Raw genomic sequence first — 6,041 nt, 5'->3', positions numbered from 1 at the left:
TTTGCCTATCGGAGATATCATCTCAAGACAATCAATCTGATTGTACTCGTACGATAGACGATGCAATATCAGATTACACAACTACGATAAAAGTATTATCGGTCTGGCTTCACAATCCCAATGAAGTCTTTAAGTCGTTAACCTGGTTTTAGAAGAAGAAAACCAAAGGTTAAAGGAGAATCGAATCAAGCACGCAAAATAGTATCACACGTAAGGTGTGGGGATTAGTTTTGCACAATACTAGATGTATCCTTTATATAATCTTTCAAATCAGGGTTTGCAATCAATGTTAGCTTAGTAACAAAGCATTCAATATTCACCATTAGATGAAAACCTGATTTAGATTCAAGCTAACATTTCTCAACCGTTAGATCAAAAACTTAGCTTGTTACATACACTTGACAATGCACGCTTCTAGGTTTGTTAACTGTACACAAACATATGCACTTGTTGGTTCAACAACAATTAACCAAATGGTTAGCCATATGAGCATTTCATATCAACCATGTTCTTCTTCACCATAACTAGTTGAAATGACTTCACATGAACTAGTTAGAGAGTTGTTCAATTGCAAGGAAATCTCATGTACTACACAAGACACAATTGAAGCAAAGATGATTTGATTCACTTGAATCGGTTCATGAACTTTTATAGCCACGGTTTGCAAACTGCATTCCTTAGTCTTTTTAAGTTGAAGTTCATAAATCATCTTCAGATATATAACCTTCTCGAGTTCGCAGACTAGGTTCGCGGACTTAAGTTACCGGGCAGAGTTTACAAACTCCAATAGAAATTATCGGGTTCGAGAACTTCGCCGGTTCGTGGACTGGGTTCGCGGACCAAGTTCGCGGACTTAGCTTAACGCAAGTAGTTTGTCAACTCCAGCAGAAATTCTCGGGTTTGAGAACTTCGGAAGTTCACGGACTTGGCTCACACCATTCTTCCGGTTCTTTTGATCAACAAAGTTCGTAAACTTTGGTTCAAGGAATATGACTTATACATAAATGTGTTTCCACAACAATGCTTATGTCCACCATTGGTTATGTAATCTAAAATCTCATTTCAATCATTGAAACATTCTTAGAGGACGTTATATAGTTGTTACACCATTTCTCGTCAAAGCAATTTTCAAGATGATTGAAACATATCATGACTTTCGTCATATGGTAAAGATAAACTTGATCGAAGCGAAAAGCTTACCAACACATATTTCAAGATATAGATAGGCGAGGTATACTCGGCTTGAAATACCAAATTTGTATAATCCAAGTCTATATATATAGCATACGACTTATTGTCTCAAAGAGTAGGAGATAGGGTAGATAGACTTTTGAGTGACAGATAAGTTCAAGTCATCACATACCTTTTTGTCGAGAAGTTCCACCAGTTCCTTGAATAGTTCTTCTTCTTGTATGATGAATCGCCTTGAATTCCTTGAGCTCAACTACACTTTCTATCCTAGTCCGAGACTTAGGTATAATAGACAAGAAATAAAGACTTATAGTTTTGATCACTAACATTGACAAACATGCTTGAGATAGCAACGCATGCGAGTTCGACCGAGCAATGCTCTAACAGTTATGAGCACAAAACGGATGAGTTAGCACAGTCTCCATACAACTAGGTTGTGATGGAGTAAGCCTTTTCTGGCTTACATCGAGTATCCCAAACATAGTTCATGTTTCTCTTTGGGAATTTCTGACCAAAATATCTTCTCCCAGAATAATGATCTTTTCTAACTCTAGATATATGATCATGTGGAGAAACAGTACTGCCGTGAGAATTTTCAGAAATAGATAAATCTCTCTTAATTCTTTCAATGATATTTTCATATGATTTTCTCATTCTAAGGACTTCCTTATGATCCACATCAGTGTGATTATCTGAAACAATTATCGGAAATTCCTGATTGTTTCTTTTGGAAGAGATTCTCTCTTTCCCTTCCTTCTGGAGTCGTTATTCATCAAAACAAGAATTGTTTCGATATGTGTGAGGAGGAACCTTTTTCCAGAAGCGATTATCAACTCTTTCCTCTGATTTTTTGAGTTGATATTATCGGGTAGTGGTATAATCTGTCTTTCTACTGAGGAATGATCTTTCAGTTTTTTAAGACAAAAAACTTCTTTCAATATTTTTACCACTGTATGTTGAAGAAATATAAGTTTCCTTTCAAGTGTCTGAAAATTGTATTCTTTAAGATCACGTTCACGGAATCGGTTAAAAGTTTCCTTCGGACAAGATTTCATTTGATCATCAGTAGATATAGAAGATGGTTTCTTATCCTCTTCTGACTTGATGTAGTTAGGCAAACTACCATCATCTTGATCTGTTTCATATGTGACTAAACCAGTTTTATCATAGTCTTAAAATTCGAGCAAGGACTTTTAGTTTCCTCAACTTCAGAAGAAATCACAACAGCATCATTAATCAGAGTCATAGGACGTGTCTCCTTTTATTGAGAAAGAGATTTACCAAGAACTTCTAATTTGACAGTGAGATCCATATTCTCTATGGCTAGAATATTCAGTTGAATGTCTTTTTCTCTGATCTCCTGTTTAAGAAGATTTGTTTATGTCTTTAATATCGGCCTTTAGAAGACAGAGATTTTATAGGCTTTAGGAGTTCTACCAACTCTTTATCAACATCTTCCTTTCCATCAGAGATGTACATATATGTTTTCGAAACTCCTGGATCATGAGTCAACGAAGTAGTAACATCTTCAACTTTTGAGTAGTCATACTCTTGCATAACGTTAATTGAATAAGACATAGATTCAATTTCTTATAGGTTGGATCGCACCAAACACAGATTGTTAGATCTTTTCGTGTTTGCCTGCTCTGATACCAATTGAAAAGACGAGGGCACCCAAATATACCTCAAACTAAAACTTTTCCACCTATAAGTCCTTTCTCCAAATGTGATTGTTTATGAAAAGAGTCGAGACAATACAACAAATCGGTTCACACTTCGTGTGATTGTCTATGGATACGAGATCGAGACAATACGACAACAAGATAAGTTGTGTGATTGACTATGGATACAAGATCCAGACAATGCAACAACGAAGTATGTTTACTTGATAAAAGTTTCGGACTTAACCAAACACAATAGGAATTAACGTTTATGTAATTTACTTTAAATTATAATAACAACAATTGTAATTGCGGAAAATAAAGGTAAATAACACAGCAAGATTTTGTTAACGAGGAAATCGCAAATGCAGAAAAACCCCGGGACCTTGTCCATAATTGAGTACTCTCAGGATTAAGCCGCTATACGAAATCAAACCAACTTCGTATAGTTGAGACCAAGCAACTAAAACTATAGTTCACCTAGTTTCGTCTGTATTCCCACGCCTCCGACCTGTAATAAGTCACGTACTTGGAACAATTCCTTTGTTTCGTACTCCAAACAGTAAAGGAACAACAAATCTGTTTGGTATCAACTCTTTTCAACCAAGTGATGTGAGTTCGACAAAAGGCTCTTCTGTTTATCTCAATAAACTCCTTTGTCAAGTTCTTGGATCTATCTTATTATCAACCACCAAAGTAATTGTTAATATTTTGCAATCAATACTTTTAATCACAAAAATTTGTATTGATGCCGATCTACACAACTAATCAATCTAATATACCACAAGGATAAACCGATTATAGTTGGATCCTCTTTTACCGAAACAAGTATTGTGCACACCAAATATTATGAACCCAAATCAGAAATCTTCAAAATCTTCTTTATCTTCAAATCTTCTTAGATCTTCAATAAACACCTGCACACAATCAACTTGAATCTCTTGTGATCAATCACGCACGGAACAGAGTCTGTTAACAATGGATTATCACAAGACGCCTTTAGATCTACAAACAGTCTAAAGATCCCCTTCGAAACTTCAATCTACTTTGAGTGAATCTTATATCAGAAGAGAAGATTCTCAAGCATAAACAAACTAGGTGCAATCAAAGTTCAACCACCGTTAGTCAATCAAATCAACCGAAAACAAAAGATAAACCACGATTATCTAGTTTCCCAACAACAGTACTAATAGAGCTTCTCAATCCCAAAGAAGTATTTAAACTGAGCGGCCGTAAGAGATTTCGCCTAACTAGGTTACTCTCCTCTCGAATAGGCGGCTTCACCAGTAGCAGCACAACTGAGATAGTTTTTCTATCTCAGAGGATTACTTTTCTCGAAATGCAAACTTTTATATTTATAGACCAAAGAAGTTTGGACACCAATGAATTTCCAAAACCGAAAATATTCTCAAGATATGCAATATATATTCCAGATTCGGTTTCCATAATTCCTGGAAATGCTTTGTCCAAATAATGACTGAAAATATCTTGGAAAATCTCCAACTAGTAAATGCACATTACTAATTTTCATTTTCCAAAAATAAAATTCATAACCTTAAATAAAAGGTTTTTAATTTATTTTATTCAATCCAGGATTTTCTTCCTTTAGCTATTAAGGAATAACTTTGAACAATTAAAGATAAGCGTTACTGCACATGGTCAAAGTATGTCGACATCCTTACTTTGTAAGTCCTCTTTCATACTTACAATCTTGAAACCGATTTGCCACACTTTCAAACAAGTTTAGAATTAGTTCATCTGACTTTCAAGAACTACGTGATTGATCAAGAACACTCAATCACCAAACATGGGTTTCACGGTTCTACCAAAACAAGTTTCGGTTCTACCTCCATGTGAGTACTTTGCATAGTCACGCTAGTTACCAAAATTCGGTTGACTAGGTACTAGGATCGGTTCCCTATATATATATGGTATCTAACTTGTACTTGTTGCACTTGTCCATAGGATCGGTTCCCCTTTTCCTAAATACGTGTTGCACATGTCCATAGGATCGGTTCCCCTTTCTGCTAAAAACTTGTTGCACCTCATACAAGGATCGATTCCCCTATTGTGATCGGTTGCACCTCTTACTAGGATCGGTTCCCCTTTACCCAGAGTTGGTCATACCCATAACACTGAATCGATCATACCATCTCAGGTGATTACTTAAGATCGGTTTCACTAATAAAAGTCATACCAATACAAAAGTCAGGCCTTTGTGAATAGTTCTACCAAGAATATAAACAAGTCATGAACGGTTATACTAATCACACATATTGGTAGTTAAAAACATATGCAATGAATAACAATACCAATAATGCCAGTCGATTTCTCTTTCGATTCACAAAACAAGTTCATGAATTTAATTTCTTAAAACAAATGTAAAACATTGTTTCCTAGGATGAAATCTTCACCTTATACCCATACATAATCACAATAGCATTCAAACGATTATGTCGATGTCTTATCTACAAAGTTTAATGGTTAAGCAATAAACCTCGTATTGTATTCCTTAATACTATGTGTAACTAGAGTATAATCATTCATGCTTCGCATTTTTGTTTTCAATATGCTTGAAAGATACATTAGGGAATGAAACAGTTCAAGTCAAATATCACTAACCTCAAGTGGAAGGATGATGTTGTTGTTGTAGATCCTTACTTCTTCACTTCTTCAAGTCTTCACAATATTTGTAATGTCTCATATCCTAATACTTTTAAGCTAACCTATACGAAGTTGACTCTAGTACATAATCAAGCGACTCTTAAATGAGTTTTGGCTCACTAAAATTTGACAACCAAACTTGACATACCAGCGCTTGGTGGGTTCAATCGAGCTATGCTCTAACGGAATGAAGCTTATTGGCCGACACAATGAGGCTTCATTGAGGGAAAGGCAAGACGAGGCCAAAGTGACAGATGCAACATGCGATGTTGGCATTGATGCATATCCGTGAAATTGAGTTGTCCCAAACTCAAGTATGATGGAAGAGTGAATAATAGGCCAGGAGTTGGTATGACATTAGTTCAAGGTTTTCCATAACTTGAACAACGCAAACAAGCTAGTAATGCAAGAGTGGCATTACAATTGTCAAGCAAATTGGCTAAGTGAAGCATATGACGCATGAGCAACCAGAATGAGCTTAAAGAGTTGGTCTCGATGATTGAAGCATAAGGATTTTCCGTGCAT

This window comes from Papaver somniferum, unplaced genomic scaffold, assembly GCF_003573695.1.
Source record: "Papaver somniferum cultivar HN1 unplaced genomic scaffold, ASM357369v1 unplaced-scaffold_118, whole genome shotgun sequence".
NCBI classification, from domain to species: domain Eukaryota; kingdom Viridiplantae; phylum Streptophyta; class Magnoliopsida; order Ranunculales; family Papaveraceae; genus Papaver; species Papaver somniferum.
Note: the sequence above shows the minus strand (reverse complement) of the source record.